At 43.1% G+C, this 23,125-nt stretch overlaps 1 long non-coding RNA gene across 1 annotated transcript in view; it reads right to left on the minus strand.

Annotated features, from left to right (window-relative positions):
* Positions 1-23,124, minus strand: part of LOC135512520 (uncharacterized) — a 45,239-nt gene extending 22,115 nt beyond the window's left edge. Inside the window, exon 1 of the long non-coding RNA XR_010451426.1 lies at positions 22,705-23,124. This is a non-coding gene — a long non-coding RNA (uncharacterized LOC135512520). The remainder of the gene's footprint in view (positions 1-22,704) is intronic.
* Position 23,125: the final 1 nt, after the last annotated feature.

Below are 23,125 nucleotides of genomic sequence, written 5' to 3' on the forward strand. Positions count from 1 at the left end.
TAAATTTAAATGTAATATTCAAAAATCCACAGACCAACTCCAAAAGGTTTTCTAAGCCATCATCGACTCAGTGGGGTTTGTCCATCATGTCACCGGACCTTCGCATTGCCACAGTCATACCCTGGATCTAATTTTGTCCCGTGGAATAAATATTGTGAACAAAAATGTTTTTCCTAATAACCCGGGACAATTGGACAACATTTGTTACAAGAAATTAACTCCCTGGTATACAGAAAATACCCGAGCCCTGAAGCAAGCTTCCAGAAAATTGGAAAGGAAATGGAGCATCACCAAACTGGAAGTCTTCCAACTGGGGCGGCAGTGTAGCCTAGTGGTTAGAGCATTGGACTAGTAACTGAAAGGTTGCAAGTTCAAATCCCCGCGCTGACAAGGTACAAAATCTGTTGTTCTGCCCTTGAACAGGCAGTTAACCCACTGTTCCTAGGCCGTCATTGAAAATAAGAATTTGTTCTTAACTGACTTGCCTAGTAAAATAAAGGTAAAAGACAAAAAGCTCGGAAAGACAGCACCGGCACTTTGACAAAAAGATCATGATCATTAGAAATCAAATTACGGACTCCTCTTTGAATCTAACCCTTCCAGCTGCCTACTGGACTCTATTACAACTAAACTACTGAAAGAGCTACTCATTATGCTTGGTCCGCCTATGTTGAACATAAACGGCTCCCTATCTTCTGGATGTGTACCAAACTCAAAAGTGCCAGTAATAAAGCCTAATCCTGAAAAAGCCAAACTTGACCCAGAAAATGTATATAAAATAAATACAAATACTTTTTAAAAACTAAATAAATTACCTACCCTGGAAGCCTGTGTTTCAGACATAAAGATGGCGGCAATAAAAATAAATTAATGTTTTACTCGAACAAAACAGAGTTCTAGGTTCTAGGTCCCAAGAAACAAAGAGATGTGCTGTGACGATTAATCTTGGTTGTACAATCGTCTCAAATACAAATACTGTGAGGGACCTCAGCATTTACTCTGGACCCTGATCTTTCTTTTGACAAACAAATGAAGAATATTTCAGGGGCAGCTTTTTTTCCATCTTCGTAACATTGCAGAAACCATTAACTTTTTGTCCAAAAAGGATGCAGAAAAGCTAATCCATGCTTTTGTCACTTCTAGATTAGACTACTGCAATGCTCTACTCTCCAGATAAAGCACTAAATAAACTTCAGTTAGCGCTAAATTCAGCTGCTAGAATCTTGATTAGAACCCCCAAAAAGTATTATATGTGACCTACCACCTTGATTCAGTCTGATGTAGCAAAATTTGAAATTGTGTTTTTTTTACATTGGATAAAAGCAGAGACACAGAGATACAAAATGGTACACTGTATACACTGTTTTTGAGGAACAATGGGAAAGTAATTATGCTTTGAAAGTTGATACATTTGGAATCTCCCTTTTGAGAAAATGGTCTTGAGTATTTCGGTACCTACTGGAGAGCTCTTCTTTGTTTACACCCATTCAGCATCATTCACACCCTCTTAATATTTAGCTCCACCAATCTCTTTAAGGGTTAATCCGAGCGTTCTGTCCTAACAGCAGCAGTCAAGCACCCAAAAGCTAACTGGTCGACATTTGTCTCAGAGACATTCAATTAATGGATAATTGCATAGTGGAGTCTCTTGTTAAGACATGTAGCTAGCTAGCTAGCTAGCAAAACAATTATCAATAATCCCAACTCATGATGGTACTACCCTGCATGAATCTGCAGGTAACTAACCAACCAGGTTCAATGTTCCTGAAGGCATTTCTGCCAAAATTCGCATTTTGAATACAAAAATAAAAATGCTTCAAATGGCTCTCATGTGAAGTAGTGACCTGCGACATATGCCTAGTTTTCTGAAACGGGTCACGTATTACTCCAGTGCTAGCCTCTCTACACTGGCTCCCTGTTAAGGCTAGTGCTGACTTCAAGGTTTTACTGCTAACCTACAAAGCATTACATGGACTTGCTCCTACCTATCTCTTCATTGTGGTCCCGCCGTACACACCTACACGTACACTAAAATCACATCTCTTCAGTAGGTCCTATGATTGACTGTAATTTGGCTCAGGGGTGCGAAGGTGAACATCCAGGCACTGGCGTGACGAAACGCCCTTGCTGTCTCTGGCCGGCCGGCTCCCCTCTCTCCACTAGGATTCTCTGCCTCTGACCCTATTATGGGGGCTGAGTCACTGGCTTGCTCTTCCATGTCGTCCTGAGGGGTGCATCACGTTGTGCCAGGCTTTTTCACTATACTCGACTTGAGCGGGTTGAGTCACTGATGTGATCTTCCTGTCCGGTCTTGCGCCCCATCGGGCTGGTGGAGGAGATATTTGTTGCTATCCTCAGCCTTATCTAAAGGTAGTAAGTTGGTGATATCGCTCAAGTGGTGAGGGGGCTGTGCTTTGGCAAAGTGAATAGGGTTATATGCCTATCTGGTTGGCCCTGTCCGGAGTTACCGCCGGACAGGGCCACTGTGTACCGAGATCTATGAGCCGGGGGGCTATCTGGAGTCTGTCCAATCTGGTGAAATTCTCCTGTCTTATCTGGTGTCCAGTGTGAACTTAAGTATGCTCCCGCTAATTCTCCCATCTCTCTCTACCGCACCTGCTGTCTCAAACTCTGAATGCTTGGCTATGAAAAGCCAACTGACATTTACTCCTGAGGTGCTGACCTGTTGCACCCTCTATAACCACTGTGACTATTATTTGACCCTGTGACACCTGCTGATGCAAAAAAATTATTAGAAATACATTTGATGTGGCCATCCAAACTCGAAAAGTATGTTTCTGCATAATGTTCTGAATAGAGATGGCAGTATATCGAAGTGGCCAGTAGAGGGCACAATAAAACTTTATATATATATTTTCTTTTACATCACAACTTGCAGGTGTAGAAGCTTTTTATGATCTGGAAGAGGTACAGAGAAATGACACACTTCACAAAGGAAAAACATTATTTGAGAATACCAACAAGTGTTGATGCAACAATCATCACACTGCAAGAATAAATAGTAAATATTATGCAGTCCTACATTCTAAGACAGTGCTTATAGAGTTTGCTTCTGCCCTAGGAAATGGAATATAACATAAATTACAGACAGGTTAAATAAATAACCAGCAATCCATTATAACTCAACAATATTGTCAGAATTACGTGATGAACATTGTCATTTTTCTCCCTCTTTTGTCAGTGTTGCTTGTATTCTTAACAGTATGCTTCATGGTTAGGAATGGAAAATCAATGCAAAGGACTTTTCAAACGCCTATGTGATGAGCGCACTTATCAAACCATTAATATCATTAATACACTGTGGAAATAACTACATTTAGTAAGTTGTATACTTAAGTTGGCCTCGAGGGAGCACTAACTATGGGCAATGTTCACCTGTAATAAACTGTCTGACGTAAGGAAGGCAACGTATTCCATTGAAGTGTTCACCTAAATACTATGATTCATATGTTCTCAAACAGCAACACTAATTGTATAGGACAAATCTCAACGCCAACATATCATTCAAAGGATAAATATTGAGGGCAATGAAGAGCCCATCAAGTCACTAACTTATCCTTGGTCTCAGAGGACGAGGATGTTTAAATAATGTAAATGTTGGTTGTCTTGTTACAGTAGCCTTTAACCATTTGATCATGTGTCACTGTTCCCTTTTTAAACGTGACTAGACTAAATACAAATAACCTACAAATAACCTTCATTGACAAGATAAGCAAACTTAGGGATGACATGCCAGCAACAATCTCTGACATTACACATCCAAGTGTATCGGATTATGAAAGACAAGAATTGTTCTTTTGAATTCTGTCAAAGTCTGTGTGGAAGAGGTTAAAAAATGATTGTTGTCTATCAACAATGACAAGCCACCGGGGTCTGAGGATAATTACTGAGGATAATAGCAGACAATATTGCCACTCCTATTTGCCACATCTTCAATTTAAGCCTACTAGAGAGTGTGTGCCCTCAGGCCTGGAGGGAAGCTAAAGTCATTCCGCTACCCAAGAATAGTAAGCCCCCTTTACTGGCTCAAATAGCCAACCAATCAGCCTGTTACCAATTCTGAGTAAACTTCTGGAAAAAATTGTGTTTGACCAGACAATGCTATTTCACAGTAAACAAATTAACAGAAATTCAGCATGCTTATATGGAAGGACACTCAACAAGCACAGTACTTACACAAATGACTGACGATTGGCTGAGAGAAATTGGTGATAAATGATTGTGGGGGCTTGTTAGACTTCAGTGCAACTTTGACATTATTGATCTGCTGCTAGAAAAACTTGTGTTATGGCTTTACAAACCCTGTTAATAATGTGGTTAAGAGGTACTTGACTAACAGAACACAGAGGGAGTTCTTTAATGGAAGCCTATGAAATATAATCCAGTTAGAATCAGGAATTCCCCTGGCTAGCTGCAGTTAGTTTCAGAGCGGGTTGCAAGGAATAAGTTATCCCTAAATAATTCAAAAACTAAAAGCATTGTATTTGGAACAAAACACTCAAAACCCTAAACCTCAACTACATCTTGTAAGTAATAATGTGGAAATTGAGCAAGTTGATATGACTAAACTGCTTGGATTAACCCTAGATTGTAAACTGTCATGGTCACAACTAAGATGGTCACAACTACCTCTACCTCCTACCACTACTTCTCTCTCTCTGCTAAGATGGGGAGAAGTCTGTCTGTAATAAAGCAATGCTCTGCCTTCTTAACACTATCAACAAGGCAGGTCCAACAGGCCCTAGTTTTGTCACACACTTGACAACTGTTCAGTCGTGTGGTCCACAGAAAAGGACAGGAAAACTGAAATTGGCTCAGAACAGGGCAGCATGGCTGGCCCTTGGATGTACTCTCTCTCTCTCCAACCTCTACACCTCTCTCCAACCTCTACACCTCTCTCTCTCCTCTACCTCTCCTCCTACCTCTACCTCTCTCTCTACCTCTGAATCCTACCTCTCCTACTTCTCTCCTACCTCTACCTCTCTCCCTCCCACCTCTCTCCCTCCCACCTCTCTCCCCTCCACCTCTCTCCCCTCCACCTCTCTCCCCTCGACCTCTCTCCCCTCGACCTCTCTCCACCCCACCTCTATCCCCTCCACCTCTATCCCCTCCACCTCTATCCCCTCCACCTCTATCCCCTCCACCTCTATCCCCTCCACCTCTCTTTCTCTCTCCCCTACCTCTCTCTCTCCCTCTCCTACCTCTCTTTCTCCCTCTCCTACCTCTCTTTCTCCCTCTCCTACCTCTCTTTCTACCACTCTCCTACCCCTCTACCACTCTCCTACCCCTCTACCACTCTCCTACCCCTACCACTCTCCTACCCCTCTACCACTCTCCTACCCCTACCACTCTCCTACCCCTCTACCACTCTCCTACCCCTCTACCACTCTCCTACCCCTACCACTCTCCTACCTCTACCACTCTCCTACCTCTACCACTCTCCTACCTCTACCACTCTCCTACCTCTACCACTCTCCTACCTCTACCACTCTCCTACCTCTACTACCTCTCTCGCTCTCTCCCCCACCTCTACCTCTCTCTCCCCCACCTCTACCTCTCTCTCCCCCACCTCTACCTCTCTCTCCCCCACCTCTACCTCTCTCTCCCCCACCTCTACCTCTCTCTCCCCCACCTCTACCTCTCTCTCCCCCACCTCTACCTCTCTCTCCCCCACCTCTACCTCTCTCTCCCCCACCTCTACCCCTCCCACCTCTACCTCTCTCCCTCCCACCTCTACCTCTCTCCCTCCCACCTCTACCTCTCTCCCTCCCACCTCTACCTCTCTCCCTCCCACCTCTACCTCTCTCCCTCCCACCTCTCCTACTCTCCCTCCCACCTCACTCTCTCCCTCCCACCTCTACCTCTCACTCTCTCTCCTACCTCTACCACTCACTCTCTCTCCTACCTCTACCACTCACTCTCTCTCCTACCTCTACCACTCACTCGCTCTCCTACCTCTACCACTCACTCTCTCACCTACCTCTACCACTCACTCTCTCACCTACCTCTACCATTCACTCTCTCTCCTACCTCTACCTCTCTCCCTCTCGCTCCTACCTCTCTCTCTCTCTCTCTCCCTCCCCTACCTCTACCTCTCCCTCTCCCTCCCACCTCTCCCTCCCACCACTACCTCCTACCTCTACCCCTCTCTCTCCTAACTCTACCCCACTCTCTCTCCTAACTCTACCCCTCTCTCTCCTAACTCTACCCCTCTCTCTCCTAACTCTACCTCTCTCTCTCCTAACTCTACCTCTCTCTCCTAACTCTACCTCTACCTCTTTCCTACCTCTACCTCTCTCGCGCTCTCTCCTACCTCTCTCGCGCTCTCTCCTACCTCTCTCGCGCTCTCTCCTACCTCTCTCGCGCTCTCTCCTACCTCTCTCGCGCTCTCTCCTACCTCTCTCGCGCTCTCTCCTACCTCTCTCACATAGATATGTGAAACACACCTTGAGGATTGATTCTAAACAACGTTTGCCATGTTTCTGTCGATATTATGGAGCTAATTTGGAAAAAAGTTTGGCGTTGTAAGTGACTGCATTTTCCGGTCTTTTTCTTAGCCAAACGTGATGAACAAAACGGAGCTATTTCACTACACAAATAACATTTTGGGAAAAATGAACATTTGCTATCTAACTCAGAGTCTCGTCATTGAAAACATTCGAAGTTCTTCAAAGGTAAATGATTTTATTTGAATGCTTTTCTTGTTTTTGTGAAAATGTTGCCTGCTGAATGGCTAAGCTTAATGCTATGCTAGGCTATCAATACTCTTACACAAATATTTGTGTAGCTTTGGTTGAAAAGCATATTTTGAAAATCTGAGATGACAAAAGGCTTAGCTTGTGTTTGAATATATGTATTTCATTTCATTTGGGGTTCTTCTTGTAAATCAGTACAACCATGACTTCCCTGAAAGAGAGTATGAAGAGAAAAGTGAGATGTCAGCTGAAGATCGTAGGTTTATGGAGACCGTATCAAGCTCCATAACCCTCAAAGACGATCACTACTACTTACCGTTGCCGTTTCGCAAAAAATATGTAGTCCTGCCAAACAATCGTGACATGGCAAAGCAGCAGGCTCTAAATATTATCAGGAAGTTCAAGAAGGACAAAGGGTACGCTGCAGAGTACAAAGGCTTCATGGAAGAGATGATAACAAAAGGTTACGCCGAAAAGGTACCACAAGAACAGCTCCTCAGAGAGAAATGCAAGGTATGGTATACCACACCATGGCGTTCACCATAAGCGCAAAGGAACGATACAAGTAGTGTTTGACTGTTCATCATCCTATAAAGGTACATCTCTTAACAGTGAACTCCTTCAAGGCCCTGACCTGGCAAACACACTTATAGGAGTCTTGCTAAGATTTCGGCAAGAGCACATTGCCATGATGGCAGACATCGAAGGAATGTTCCATCAAGTATGTGTCCATGAAGATTACTTAGACTTCCTGTGATTCCTATGGTGGCTGGATGGTGATACTAACAAAAGATTGGAGGAGTACAGAATGACGGTTCATCTTTTCGGCGCTATATCCTCTCCAAGTTGTGCAAACTTTGCACTGCGAAAGACTGCAGAAGACAACTGTGAGAGGTACAATGAAGAGGTGATTCAAACCGTCAAGTCCAACTTCTAATGTTGATGACTGCCTCAAGTCAGTGGCCACAGAAGAACAAGCCTTAGCTCTCACAAAAAAACCTCAGGGATGTGTGCTCTCAGGGTGGGTTCAAATTGACCAAGTGGATCAGCAACAGCCGCACTGTGCTGGCTTCTATCCCTGATGAACACAAAGCCAAGCAGATAAAAGAACTGGACCTGGACAGAGAAAAGCTGCCTGTTGAAAGAGCACTTGGAATCCGATGGAACATTGAAAGTGATGCATTTAACTTCCGAGTCACTGTCAAGAACAGACCCCTTACAAGAAGAGGTATTCTCTCTACTGTCAGCTCTATTTGCACGGAACGCAAGAGAAGTGACACAATTTTCCTAGTTATAAGAAATTAATGTTTAGCAGGCAATATTAACTAAATATGCAGGTGTAAAAATATATACTTGTGTATTGATTTTAAAGAAAAGGCATTGATGTTTATGGTTAGGTACACATTGGTGCAACGACAGTGCTTTTTTCGCAAATGCGCTTGTTAAATCATCACCCGTTTGGCGAAATAGGCTGTGATTCGATGAGAAATTAACAGGCACCGTATCGACTATATGCAACGCAGGACATGCTAGATAAACTAGTAATATCATCAACCATCTGTAGTTAACTAGTGATTATGTTAAGATTGATTGTTTTTTTATAAGATAAGTTTAATGCTAGCTGGCTTCTTGCTGCCCTCGCGCAACATGCCACGCAGGCTCCTCGTGGAGTGCAATGTAAGGCAGGTGGTTAGTAACCGGAAGGGCGTTGGACTTTTAACCGGAAGGGTGCAAAAACGAATTCCCGAGCTGACAAGGTAAAAATCTGTCGTTCTGCCCCTGAACAAGGCAGTTAACCCACAGATTACGATTGTTATGAAAACTTGAAATCAGCCCTAATTAAATCAGCCATTCCGATAAATCGGTCGACCTCTAATTCACACGGCCCTAGGATAGGCTTAGGCTCAAACGGTCTCACGCTCTACCTATCTAACATTAATAGGTGAGAATATGGACTGTGATGTGTGAGCATATTTAATGGAAGTCCGAAATTCATTCATGCATCATCACATGACATGTTTCACAAAAAGGCATCATCAGGAGGGCAGCAGAGTGTTTCTTCCAGGGATGAGTTTAACACACAGCTTGATTTTGTAACAGTTGTAGAGTCTTTAGAAGCCTCTTGAACCTAGACTTGGAGCTCGGGTACCGCTTGCCGTGCGGTAGCAGAGAGAACAGTCTATGACTAGGGTGGCTGGAGACTTTGACCATTTTTAGGGCCTTCCTCTGACACCACTTGGTTTAGAGGTCCTCAATGGCACGAAGCTTGGCAGAATGCACTACCCTCTGTAGTCTCTTGCGGTTGGAGGCCGAGCAGTTGCCATGGCAAGCAGTGATGCAACCATGCTCTCGATTGTGCAGCTGTTGAACCTTTTGAGGATCTGAGGACCCATGCCAAATCTTTTCAGTCTCCTGGAGGGGGAATATGCTTTGATTTGATTTGGTCATGCCCTCCTCCACTGTCTTGGTGTGCTTGGACCATGTTAGTTTGTTGGTGATGTGGACGCCAAGGAACTCGGCTCTCAACCTGCTCCACTACAGCCCCGTCGATGAGAATGGGAGCGTGCTCGGTCCTCCTTTTCCTGTAATCCACAATCATCTCCTTTGTCTTGATCACGTTGAGGTTGTTGTCCTGGCACCACATGGTCAGGTCTCTGACCTCGTCTCTATAGGCAGTCTCGTCGTTGTCGGTGATCAGACACTACCACTGTTGTGGCAACAGAAAAAACGTAATGATGGTGTTGGAGTCGTGCCTGGAGTGCAGTCATGAGTGAACAGGGAGTACAGGAGGGGACTGAGCACGCACCCCTGAGGGGCCCCCTGTTGAGGATCAGCGTGGCGGATGTGTTGTTACCTACCCTTACCACCTGGGGGCAGCCTGTGAGGAAGTCTGGGATCCAGTTGTAGAGGGTGGTGTTTGGTCCCAGGGTCCTTAGCTTAGTGATGAGCTTGGAGGGCACTACAGTGTTGAATGCTGAGCTGTAGTCAATGAATAGCATTCTCACATAGGTGTTCCATTTGTCCAGATGTGAAAGGGCAGTGTGGAGTGCAATTGAGATTGCATCATCTGTGGGGCTGTTGGGGCGGTATGCAAATTGGAGTGGGTCTAGAGTTTCTGGGATAATGGTATTGATGTGAGCCATAATCAGCCTTTCAATGCACTTCATGGCTACAGATGTGAGTGCTATGGGTCAGTAGTCATTTAGGCAGGTTACCTTAGTATTCTTGGGCACAGGGACTATGGTGGTCTGCTTGAAACATGTTGGTATAACAGACAGACAGGGAGGGAGAGGTTGAAAATGTCAGTGAAGACAAATGCCAGTTGGTCAGCGCATGCTTGCAGTACACGTCCTGGTAATCCTTCTGGCCCTGGGATGTTGACCTGTTTAAAGGGCTTACTTAGATTGGCTACGGAGAGCGTCCGGACGACTGTGATGAACAGTTAATGATCTCATGCATGTTTCAGTGTTACTTGCCTCGACGCGAGCATAGAAGTAATTTAGCTTGTCTGGTAAGCTCGTGTCACTGGGCAGCTCCCAGCTGTATTTCCCTTTGTAGTCTAATAGTTTGCAAGCCCTGCCATATCCGATGAGCATCGGAGCTGGTGTAGAATGATTCGATCTTAGTCCTGTATTGACGCTTTGCTTGTTTGATGGTTGTTTGAGGGCATAGCAGGATTTCTTTTAAGCTCCTTTTGAGTCCCACTCCTTGTAAGCTCAGTGCGGATGTTTCCTGTAATCCACGGCTTCTGGTTGAGGTATTACGCACGGTCACTCTGGGGACGACGCCATCTATGCACTTATTGATGAAGCCAGTGACTGATGTGGTGTACTCCTCAATGCCATTGGAAGAATCCTGAAACATATTCCAGTCTTTGCTAGCAAAACAGTCCTGTAGCTTAGCATCGGCTTCATCTGACCACTTTTTTTTATTAACCGAGTCACTGGTGCTTCCTGCTTTAATTTTATCTTGTAAGCAGGAATCAGGAGGATGTAATTATGGTCTCTGTGTGGAATGGAGGTGGTCCAGAGTTTTTTCCCTCTGATTGCACATTTAACATGCTCGTAGAAATGAGGTAGGACTGATTTAAGTTTCCCTGCATTAAAGTCCCCGGCCACTAGGAGTGCCGCCTCTGAATGAGCGTTTTCCTGTTTGCTTATGGCCGTATACAGCTCATTGAGTGTGGTCTTAGTGCCAGCATCGGTTTATGGTGGCAAATAGACAGCTGCGAAGAATATAGATGGGTCCTCTCTTGGTAGAGTGTGGTAGCGTCAGTTTGTTTTGCTCCTGTATTGAACACAGATCATCCAGTCTTCAATTTGATCTAATACCTACATTTAGAAATACCTAGTTGTATTACAAAAGCAGTTTGAAATGTTTTGGCAAAGTATACAGGTAACTTTTCAGATATTTCGTAGCGACGTTGCGTAAGTTGGAAGCAGTGTTTTTCTGGATAAAACGTGCAAAAATAAATGGACAATTTGGATATACAGTGCCTTGCGAAAGTATTCGGCCCCCTTGAACTTTGCGACCTTATGCCACATTTCAGGCTTCAAACATAAAAGATATAAAACTGTATTTTTTTGTGAAGAATCAACAACAAGTGGGACACAATCATGAAGTGGAACGACATTTATTGGATATTTTAAACTTTTTTAACAAATCAAAAACTGAAAAATTGGGAGTGCAAAATTATTCAGCCCCTTTAAGTTCATACTTTGTAGCGCCACCTTTTGCTGCGATTACAGCTGTAAGTCGCTTGGGGTATGGACCACCCTAATCTGGTGGTCCCAGCGCGCACGACCCACGTGGAGTTCCAGGTCTCCGGTAGCCTCTGGAACTGCCGATCTGCGGCCAACAAGGCAGAGTTCATCTCAGCCTATGCCTCCCTCCAGTCCCTCGACTTCTTGGCACTGACGGAAACATGGATCACCACAGTTAACACTGCTACTCCTACTGACTGCTCTCTCTTTGTCCGCCCACGTGTTCTCGCACACCCCGAGAGCTTCTGGTCAGCGGGGTGGTGGCACCGGGATCCTCATCTCTCCCAAGTGGTCATTCTCTCTCTCTCCCCTTACCCATCTGTCTATCGCCTCCTTTGAATTCCATGCTGTCACAGTTACCAGCCCTTTCAAGCTTAACATCCTTATCATTTATCGCCCTCCAGGTTCCCTCGGAGAGTTCATCAATGAGCTTGATGCCTTGATAAGCTCCTTTCCTGAGGACGGCTCACCTCTCACAGTCCTGGGCGACTTTAACCTCCCCACGTCTACCTTTGACTCATTCCTCTCTGCCTCCTTTCCACTCCTCTCCTCTTTTGACCTCACCCTCCCCCCCTACTCACAAGGCAGGCAATACGCTCGACCTCATCTTTACTAGATGCTGTTCTTCCACTAACCTCATTGCAACTCCCCTCCAAGTCTCCGACCACTACCTTGTATCCTTTTCCCTCTCGCTCTCATCCAACACTTCCCACACTGCCCCTACTCGGATGGTATCGCGCCGTCCCAACCTTCGCTCTCTCTCCCCCGCTACTCTCTCCTCTTCCATCCTATCATCTCTTCCCTCTGCTCATACCTTCTCCAACCTATCTCCTGATTCTGCCTCCTCAACCCTCCTCTCTTCCCTTTCTCCATCCTTTGACTCTCTATGTCCCCTATCCTCCAGGCCGGCTCGGTCCTCCCCTCCCGCTCCGTGGCTCGATGACTCATTGCGAGCTCACAGAACAGAGCTCCGGGCAGCCGAGCGGAAATGGAGGAAAACTCGCCTCCCTGCGGACCTGGCATCCTTTCACTCCCTCCTCTCTACATTTTCCTCCTCTGTCTCTGCTGCTAAAGCCACTTTCTTCCACTCTAAATTCCAAGCATCTGCCTCTAACCCTAGGAAGCTCTTTGCCACCTTCTCCTCCCTCCTGAATCCTCCTCCCCCCCCCCCCTCCTCCCTCTCTGCAGATGACTTCGTCAACCATTTTGAAAAGAAGGTCGACGACATCCGATCCTCGTTTGCTAAGTCAAACGACACCGCTGGTTCTGCTCACACTGCCCTACCCTGTGCTCTGACCTCTTTCTCCCCTCTCTCTCCAGATGAAATCTCGCTTCTTGTGACGGCCGGCCGCCCAACAACCTGCCCGCTTGACCCTATCCCCTCCTCTCTTCTCCAGACCATTTCCGGAGACCTTCTCCCTTACCTCACCTCGCTCATCAACTCATCCCTGACCGCTGGCTACGTCCCTTTCGTCTTCAAGAGATCGAGAGTTGCACCCCTTCTGAAAAAACCTACACTCGATCCCTCCGATGTCAACAACTACAGACCAGTATCCCTTCTCTCTTTTCTCTCCAAAACTCTTGAACGTGCCGTCCTTGGCCAGCTCTCCCGCTATCTCTCTCAGAATGACCTTCTTGATCCAAATCAGTCAGGTTTCAAGACTAGTCATTCAACTGAGACTGCTCTTCTCTGTATCACGGAGGCGCTCCGCACTGCTAAAGCTAACTCTCTCTCCTCTGCTCTCATCCTTCTAGACCTATCGGCTGCCTTCGATACTGTGAACCATCAGATCCTCCTCTCCACCCTCTCCGAGTTGGGCATCTCCGGCGCGGCCCACGCTTGGATTGCGTCCTACCTGACAGGTCGCTCCTACCAGGTGGCGTGGCGAGAATCTGTCTCCTCGCCACGCGCTCTCACCACTGGTGTCCCCCAGGGCTCTGTTCTAGGCCCTCTCCTATTCTCGCTATACACCAAGTCACTTGGCTCTGTCATAACCTCACATGGTCTCTCCTATCATTGCTATGCAGACGACACACAATTAATCTTCTCCTTTCCCCCTTCTGATGACCAGGTGGCGAATCGCATCTCTGCATGTCTGGCAGACATATCAGTGTGGATGACGGATCACCACCTCAAGCTGAACCTCGGCAAGACGGAGCTGCTCTTCCTCCCGGGGAAGGACTGCCCGTTCCATGATCTCGCCATCACGGTTGACAACTCCATTGTGTCCTCCTCCCAGAGCGCTAAGAACCTTGGCGTGATCCTGGACAACACCCTGTCGTTCTCAACCAACATCATGGCGGTGGCCCGTTCCTGTAGGTTCATGCTCTACAACATCCGCAGAGTACGTCCCTGCCTCACACAGGAAGCGGCGCAGGTCCTAATCCAGGCACTTGTCATCTCCCGTCTGGATTACTGCAACTCGCTGTTGGCTGGGCTCCCTGCCTGTGCCATTAAACCCCTACAACTCATCCAGAACGCCGCAGCCCGTCTGGTGTTCAACCTTCCCAAGTTCTCTCACGTCACCCCGCTCCTCCGCTCTCTCCACTGGCTTCCAGTTGAAGCTCGCATCCGCTACAAGACCATGGTGCTTGCCTACGGAGCTGTGAGGGGAACGGCACCGCAGTACCTCCAGGCTCTGATCAGGCCCTACACCCAAGCAAGGGCACTGCGTTCATCCACCTCTGGCCTGCTCGCCTCCCTACCATTGAGGAAGTACAGTTCCCGCTCAGCCCAGTCAAAACTGTTCGCTGCTCTGGCCCCCCAATGGTGGAACAAACTCCCTCACGACGCCAGGACAGCGGAGTCAATCACCACCTTCCGGAGACACCTGAAACCCCACCTCTTCAAGGAATACCTAGGATAGGATAAGTAATCCTTCTCACCCCCCCTTAATGATTTAGATGCACTATTGTAAAGTGGCTGTTCCACTGGATGTCAGAAGGTGAATTCACCAATTTGTAAGTCGCTCTGGATAAGAGCGTCTGCTAAATGACTTAAATGTAAATGTAATGTAATGGGTATGTCTCTATCAGTTTTGCACATCGAGAGACTGAAATTTTTTTCCCATTCCTTCTTGCAAAACAGCTCGAGCTCAGTGAGGTTGGATGGAGAGCATTTGTGAACAGCAGTTTTCAGTTCTTTCCACAGATTCTCGATTGGATTCAGGTCTGGACTTTGACTTGGCCATTCTAACACCTGGATATGTTTATTTTTGAACCATTCCATTGTAGATTTTGCTTTATGTTTTGGATCATTGTCTTGTTGGAAGACAAATCTCCGGCTGGATTCACAACGAGTGTAGCTTTAATTTGCTATCTTGCATGTGTAATTCAATGAAAGTTAGATTTTTTAAGAAATGTATTTGAATTTGGCGCTCCGCATTTTCCCTGGCTAATGGCCATGTGGGACGAAAGCGTCCCGCCTACCCCAGAGAGGTTAACTTGGGTCAAACGTTTCAGGTAGCCTTTCACAAGCTTCCCACATTAAGTTGGGTGAATTTTAGCCCATTCCTCCTGACAGAGCTGGTGTAACTGAGTCAGGTTTGTAGGCCTCCTTGCTTGCACACGCTTTTTCAGTTCTACGCACAAATGTTCTATAGGATTGAGGTCAGGGCTTTGTGATGGCCATGCCAATACCTTAACTTTGTTGTCCTTAAGCCATTTTGCCACAACTTCGGAAGTATGCTTGGGGTCATTGTCCATTTAGAAGACTCATTTGATTTAAGACCTACCAAGTTTTAATTAACTTCCTGACTGATGTCTTGATGTTGTTTCAATATATCCACGTCATTGTCCTACCTCATGAAGCCATCGATTTTGTGAAGAGCACCAGTCCCTCCTGCAGCAAAGCACCCCCACAACATGATGCTGCCACCCCCGTGCTTCACCGTTGGGATGGTGTTCTTGACTTGCAAGCCTCCCCCTTTTTTCTCCAAACATAACAATGTCATTATGGCCAAACATTTGTTTCATCAGACATTTCTGCAAAAAGTACGATCTTTGTCCCCATGAGCAGTTGCAAACCGTAGTCTGGCTTTTTTATGGCGGTTTTCCCATGAGGTCAAGCAAAGAGGCACTGAGTTTGAAGGTAGGCCTTGAAATACATCCACAGGTACACCTCCAATTAACTCATTGTCAATTAGCCATCAGAAGCTTCTAAAGCCATGACATAATTTTCTAGAATTTTCCAAGCTGTTTAAAGGCACAGTCAACGTAGTGTATGTAAACTTCTGACCCACTGGAATTGTTAGGGGGATTTTCACATCTACAGTAGCTGGGCTATTAAACTACCATTTTGTAAATAAATTGATATATGAAGAGTCTATTGTCCTGCTCATAGCCCATCATGGAAACATTGTTTGCATGATGGGTTACACCTGATACAGTCCACTTGTGAAAAGAAAAAAAATCAAAATGCCTCCAGCTGTCTATCACCACTGTAAATAAAAACATAGCATCTAAAGTGGTACAAATATATTATTGAATTCGATTTTTTTTAAAGAAGCTTGTTACATTCTTCATTGCAACCACAATGTCACAAATAATTGAACACACACAAGCAGATTAACATGGTAAAAACATTCAAAGCATTTTTCGTTAGGGCAAATCTGGTCTGTGAGAATCTAAGGGGCTTTAATATAATTAAATGCAGGGTTAATAATAGTTGGATAATAGATCAGCTCTCGTGAACTCATTAAGAGGCGGCTTCTATCTTCAATATAATCACTAATTCAGAAGGTTAAACCCATAGGTTTTAGGCCTGCAGCAGGTTATGGGAAAATGTGTTTCAATTCATAAACCATCGGTATACTGAAACATTTTTATCAACTATTTTGGGAAGGCCATTCTTGAACATGGGGTGAGACATTCTTATTGATTTGTAAATAAAGCCAGTTTGTTATTTAGAATTATTAACTTCTGTTTTTAGTGGGAGAGAAACCAAAAGCCCACTGTGCCTATTTTTCAAAAACCGTCAGTCCATATGTCAAGTGAAATTCCCCCATTGCATTTAGTTCTCTCCAGAACCACCGACAGATTTTTTTTTGTTGCCTGGCGCATGACTAGTGCCAGAGAACAGACTCTCAGACTGAAAATTCCTTCATTAATTGCTACAGTTTAGACAACCGATAGATCAGCGTTCTAACTCCCCCTTGAGTTAGTGGTAGCATTCTGTCATTACTCCACACTAATGGTTGCGACATAAACTCATAAACTTCCTTTTAAAAGGAAGAACCACTAATGTTTTAATTGACTGATTTCCTTCCTTTTAAAAGGAAGAACCACTAATGTTTTAATTGACTGATTTCCTTCCTTTTAAAAGGAAGAACCACTAATGTTTAATTGACTGATTTCCTTCCTTTTAAAAGGAAGAACCACTAATGTTTTAATTGACTGATTTCCTTCCTTTTAAAAGGAAGAACCACTAATGTTTTAATTGACTGATTTCCTTATATGAACCATAACTCAATTTTTAACATTGTTGTGTTTATTTTTGTATTTTCAATGATACGGTAATAAAGTTTTATATCTTCCTAAGTCGGAGGGTGGTTTTAACCATCCAGACTTAATTGTATTAACTCGCTAACCAAGGCTTTTACTTGTGACATATGGTTAAATGCACTAAAGAGGAACAATGGCTACATAATGAAGATGCGCATGCCCATCCCCAGAATCTCTTCACTTGTCTATTTTCAAAGGATAAAGCTAAGAATATTAACAACTAGAGGTCGACCGATTAATCTGAATGTTATGAAAACTTGAAATCGGCCAATCGGAAATCTGTAATTTTGGACCCCGATATGGCCAGTTTTTTTACACCTTTATTGAATCTTTATTTAACTAGGCAAGTCATTTAAGAACACATTCTTATTTTCAATGACGGCCTAGGAACAGTGAGTTAACTGCCTTGTTCAGGGGCAGAACGACATATTTTTACCTTGTCAGCTCAGGGATTCAATCTTGCAAACTTACGGTTAACTAGTCCAAAGCTCTAACCACCTGCCTCACGAGGAGCCTGCCTGTTACGCGAATGCAGTAAGAAGCCAAGGTAAGTTGCTAGCTAGTATTAAACTTAATCAATCATAATCACTAGTTATTACTACACATGGTTGATGATATTACTAGTTTATCTAGCATGTCCTGCGTTGCATATAATCGATGCAGTGCACATTCGCGAAAAAGGGCTGTCCTTGCTCCAACGTGTACCTAACCATAAACACCAATGCCTTTCTTAAAATCAATACACAGAAGTATAGATTTTTAAACCTGCATATTTAGCGAAAAGAAATCCAGGTTAGCAGGCAATATTAACCAGGTGAAATTGTGTCACTTCTCTTGCGTTCATTGCACGCAGAGTGAGGGTATATGCAACAGTTTGGGCCGCCTGGCTCATTGCGAGCTAATTTGCCAGAATTGTACAATATTTAGACTGATGGATGCCACCCGTTAGATAAAATATGGAACGGTTCCGTATTTCACTGAAAGAATAAATGTTTTGTTTTTGAGATGATAGTTCATTAATATGGTTGAATCCAGAAACTAAGGCGCATTTCTGTGTGTTATTATGTTAGAGGAATTCTAAATTCCTGTTTTGTAGCCAAAACCAAATTCACACTCTAGTTCATAATAAGTTGTAAGTTTATCATTTTGCATGAAATAGCGAGAGACCAGTCTTAAAAACAAGTTCAGCATTTATTCTTGATGAGTACTGACCCAAAATACAAAGAACATTACATTTTAAAGAGAAGATAAAAATGACGTCATCAAATGACACTCTCTCCGATCCACACAATAGCGCAGTGTCTTCAGGTCTGGAGATTGCTTTATGAGGGGAGTAGGAGACAAACATTCCAATCTGTATAAAAAGATATACCCTCCTTCTCCCTTAAACCCGCAAGGTACAGACAATTCATTCGTTTTACCTACAATTTCAGTCCTAGTTTAACCAAAAACCCATACATTTCATACCATAACATAATAGTATTAAAACTTAATGGTTCTAATAAAAATGTATACATAATTAATCATTTCAACTATAATTTCCTCCAACATATAATTAAGTCTGTGATTTGATAGAGCACTTTCGTGCATTTTGCCAGCAGCTCTGCTGTTTATGACTTCAAGCCTATCAACTCCCGAGATTAGGCTGATGTAACGATGTGATGTGAAATGGCTGGCTAGTTAGCGGGGTGTGCGCTAATAGCGTTTCAAACGTTACTCACTGAGACTTGGAGTAGTTGTTCCCCTTGCTCTGCATGGGTAACGCAGCTTCGAGGGTGGCTGGTGTCTTTGTGTTCCTGGTTCGAGCCCAGGTAGGAGCGAGGAGAGGGACGGAAGCTATACTGTTACACTGGCTATACTAAAGTGCCTATAAGAACATCCAATAGTCAAAGGTAAATGAAATACAAATGGTATAGAGAGAAATAGTCCTATAATAACTACAACCTAAAACTTCTTAACTGGGAATATTGAAGACTCATGTTAAAAGGAACCACCAGCTTTCATATTCTGTTCTGAGCAAGGAACTTAAACATTAACTTTCTTACATGGCACATATTGCACTTTTACTTTCTTCTCCAACACTTTGTTTTTCCATTATTTAAAACCAAATTGAACATGTTTCATTATTTATTTGAGGCTAAACTGATTTAATTGATTCCATCTATTATATTAAGTTAAAAATAAGTGTTCATTCAGTATTGTTGTAATTGTCATTATTACAAATACATTTTAAAAATCGGACGATTAATCGGTATCGGCTTTTTTTGTCCTCCAATAATCGGTATCGGTATTGAAAAATCATAATCGGTCGACCTCTGTTAACAACGTCATAGTTAAGAACACTAACAATATGGACGAAAGTGAATCCTATTCTAACAAGAACCAATATCACTCACTAAAAACACAATCCTTGGATAGCTTTTCAGAATTTTTCGCAAATGAATTGGTCTACATAGAAAACTAAAGGCATAGAAGCATTAGAAAAAAATATAAAAATGCTTTAATTATCTTAATGTTGAAAGTGCGTGGGTGACGTAGAGAAAATGGTTTGAGGCCATGTCTTGGCTGATTTTCCAATGATGTCAAGGAAAGAGGCACTGAGTTTGAAGGTAGGCCTTGAAATACAACCACAGGTACCCCCCATTTGACTCAAATTGTGTTAATTAGCCTATCAGAAGCCTCTAAAGCCATGACATTTTATGGAATTTTCCAAGTTTAAAGGAAAAGTCAACTTTGTGTATGTAAACTTCTGACCCACTGGAATTGTGATACAGTGACGTATAAGTGAAATAATCTGTCTGTAAACAATTACTTCAGGTCAGATTCAGTTCATGTTGCACTTCACTAGCGATAGCTCAAGTCAAGACAGATAGAAAAGGGAGGATGACAGGCATAGATGTGATTAATAAAAACAGTATTTTCATTAGTATTATCTACCGTTTTTGTCAGCTTTATGTAGACTATTTTTACTTAGTTGACAATGGAGTTATAGACCAAGTGCTCATTTAGGCTATTTAGCCGCCAATGATCCCGGTGTATCAGCGTGTCTATACGGCTGAGGCTGGTGCTCTGCATTAGTTGAATTAACTTTTATCATTATGATTAAACACATGACAATGATTGAGAAACTAAAATGCTATTATTTAAATCAAACTGTTCCACGAAAATGCACATATGAAAATCCTAAGTGACATGCAGATCAGTAGAAATGGATCATAGAAGTAGATATTTTGTATGCTTCCCCAAACCTGAAATTCACGCACTGCCTATGAAGTCTATAAAATAATTGCCTCCACCTTTCTATGGTCAAATTTTCAATTAAGGTAAGACATGCTTCATAATATGAAGTAAACCATTAAGTCGCTCTGGATAAGAGCGTCTGCTAAATGACTTAAATGTAAATGTAAGTATGTTTCCAAAATGCATACTGACTACAGATGAGGAAAAAGTCTGGTTGTATTTGATAAAAGTTATTAAAACATATGTACAGGACAAACGTTAGTAGAGGTAAGCTTATCAAAACTCAACTTCATCTTGATATAAACGAACAGAGTTGAGCGTTCCTCAGCTCCAACTGTTTTAAACCGGTTAAAACATTGTATTTTGCATTTGTGAAATTATTTGGATGTGAAATGAAAGTAGAGGGTTTTGTTTCTAGAACCACACCGTAATTGAGAATCGATTCACATTTAGATTAAGTATATTTGGCCATTTTGGCTGCCAGAGTCACTTCACCTCGAAACAGAACATGTAAGGTCCTTGTAACGTAAGGCTCCTTTAGTCCATTATCTGTCGTTCTGCCCCTGAACAGGCACTGTTCCTAGGCCGCCATTGAAAATAAGAATTTGTTCATAACCGACTTGCCTAGTTAAATAAAGGTCAAATATATATTTTTTAATTGCGGAGTGAGTAGCTTTCCTTTTGTGACACTACAGTGACATTGAACTTGTGCTGAGGACAGACAGCCACTCAGACTAAAACATTATTTTATTTTTTTTTACCTTTATTTTACTAGGCAAGTCAGTTAAGAACAAATTCTTATTTTCAATGACTGCCTAGGAACAGTGGATTAACTGCCTGTTCAGGGGCAGAACGACAGATTTTGTACCTTGTCAGCTTGGGGATTTGAACTTGCAACCTTTCGGTTACTATTTTCATCGGTGCTTCAAGGATTTTGAGTCAGACAGACCAAGGAGACTCAGGTGACAGTACAGAGTCTCTGACCCCTAACCTCTTACCCTAAACCACTGATTGCAGGGAACTTCAGAGCACGCATAGCTACATAAAGACATATGGGCTGCACTAGCTGGGTCATTCCTACTAAGTGGTGCCTTTTCTGTCCCCAGGTGTTAATCATAAACTTCCACAAGAAATAGAAGCCATAAAAGTAATAAAATATTCAAAGCATTTTGTAGTCCTAGTTAAATTCCCTCTCATCAATAAAATGTTTTCACAATTTTTGTATTGATTATTCATTTAAGATTTTCTGTGTGTCCCTGATATCACTTTCCATCTTGCTAGTTTGTTGTAATTCTCCATTTAAGAAAACAACCCACTTCCTACAATGATACCACACTCAGGAAGTGACAATTTCTTTGGTGGAAAAAACTATGGTGCAAAGCTAAATAAATTGAAACACTCAAAGTTGTATAAATGTTTAATGTTATTAGTCTGTATGTCCCCCTCAAATGTCCACCCTATTGGCCTAAATTACAGAGAAAAAAATAAAAAGTCCATGCAAGAAATTGCCAAGAAACTGAAGATCTCATACAAAGCTGTGTACTACTCCCTTCACAGAGCAACGCAAACTGGCCCTAACCAGAATATAAAGAGGAATGGGAGGCCCCAGTGCACAACTAAGCAAGAGGAAAAGTACATTGGAGTGTCTAGTTTGAGTGAGAAACAGACGCCTCACAAGTCCTCAACTGGCAGCTTCATTAAATAGTATCCACAAAACACCAGTCTCAAAGTCAACAGTTGGGATGCTGGCCTTCTTGTGGTTCATTTAACAAAACATATGGGAAAATGTCTTTTTTGTAGGGGTTTTCGATAAATGCAGAAAATAAGGTCTGTGGTAAACAAACACAGACTTAAGAGATTTTAGCTATACGTTTTGTTCTAACATCACCTTTTGTGAATTTTGAAGAATTTATGTAATAAAAAAACACAAAGGCTTAATCATTCATAATGATTTCCGTGTGTAGCAGTGTGCACACATTTCCGAACTGAATAAGTTAGATACATTCAGAGTTCACCGACTAGCCCCTCGCTTCGAGGTTTCCGCAAACAAAAATATACAGTAGCTGCATGCTAGCGAAAACTTTTGAAGCCGGACTATTTGGAAAAGTAAATTGAAGCCAGACATTTAGGAACAGTGATTGACCACACCCAACCTCCTTGCGACTGCCTTTGACGTTGCTTATCAGCCAGACTCCCATCTGGTTTAGCAGCCTTTTACATCTCTATACTCAGATCATCACATCACCATATTTGACCGTTTGATCATTTCCCTTATATTGTCTTTTCAAAACAAGCAATGTATAGTGTACAGAATCATTGTACCATCTAAACCACTAAAATATATTTCAATAACCAAAAACTTTTTATTTTCAGTTTGAAGCTGGTGTACAAAATCAAAACACCCCCCAGATGTTGCAGACAGTTCAGTCAGTAGCCATGCCCAGCAGAGCTGCATTCAACGAGCTACTATAGCTATTAGCTACCTGGGTTTGGTCGAGGTTCTCTCTGGAGTTTTCCTCTTTGGAGTTTTCCTCTTTGGAGCTTTCTTCTTTGGAGCTTTCTTCTTTGGAGCTTTCTTCTTTGGAGCTTTCTTCTTTGGAGCTTTCTTCTTTGGAGCTTTCTCTGAAGTCTTTTTTATTTTCTGATGCGTTATCCTTTTTCTCCTCGAACGGTCAGTTTCTTTGCACTCGGTTCGCCAGACACCATGAATGATTACGCCGAGACCTCCTTGAGTAAAGATGAGAATATCAAAATGAATCTAGACAGGGGAAACGGCTTTAAAATAATCACTGACAATACAACGGCTACCACATCCACAAAGTCAAACTTCATGACACGTGTTTTTATTTTTGGACTTAATTTAAGGTTAGGTTTACAATCACACTTTAAAAAGATACGTTTTAG

This window comes from Oncorhynchus masou, chromosome 24 (genome assembly GCF_036934945.1).
Source record: "Oncorhynchus masou masou isolate Uvic2021 chromosome 24, UVic_Omas_1.1, whole genome shotgun sequence".
NCBI classification, from domain to species: Eukaryota; Metazoa; Chordata; class Actinopteri; order Salmoniformes; family Salmonidae; genus Oncorhynchus; species Oncorhynchus masou.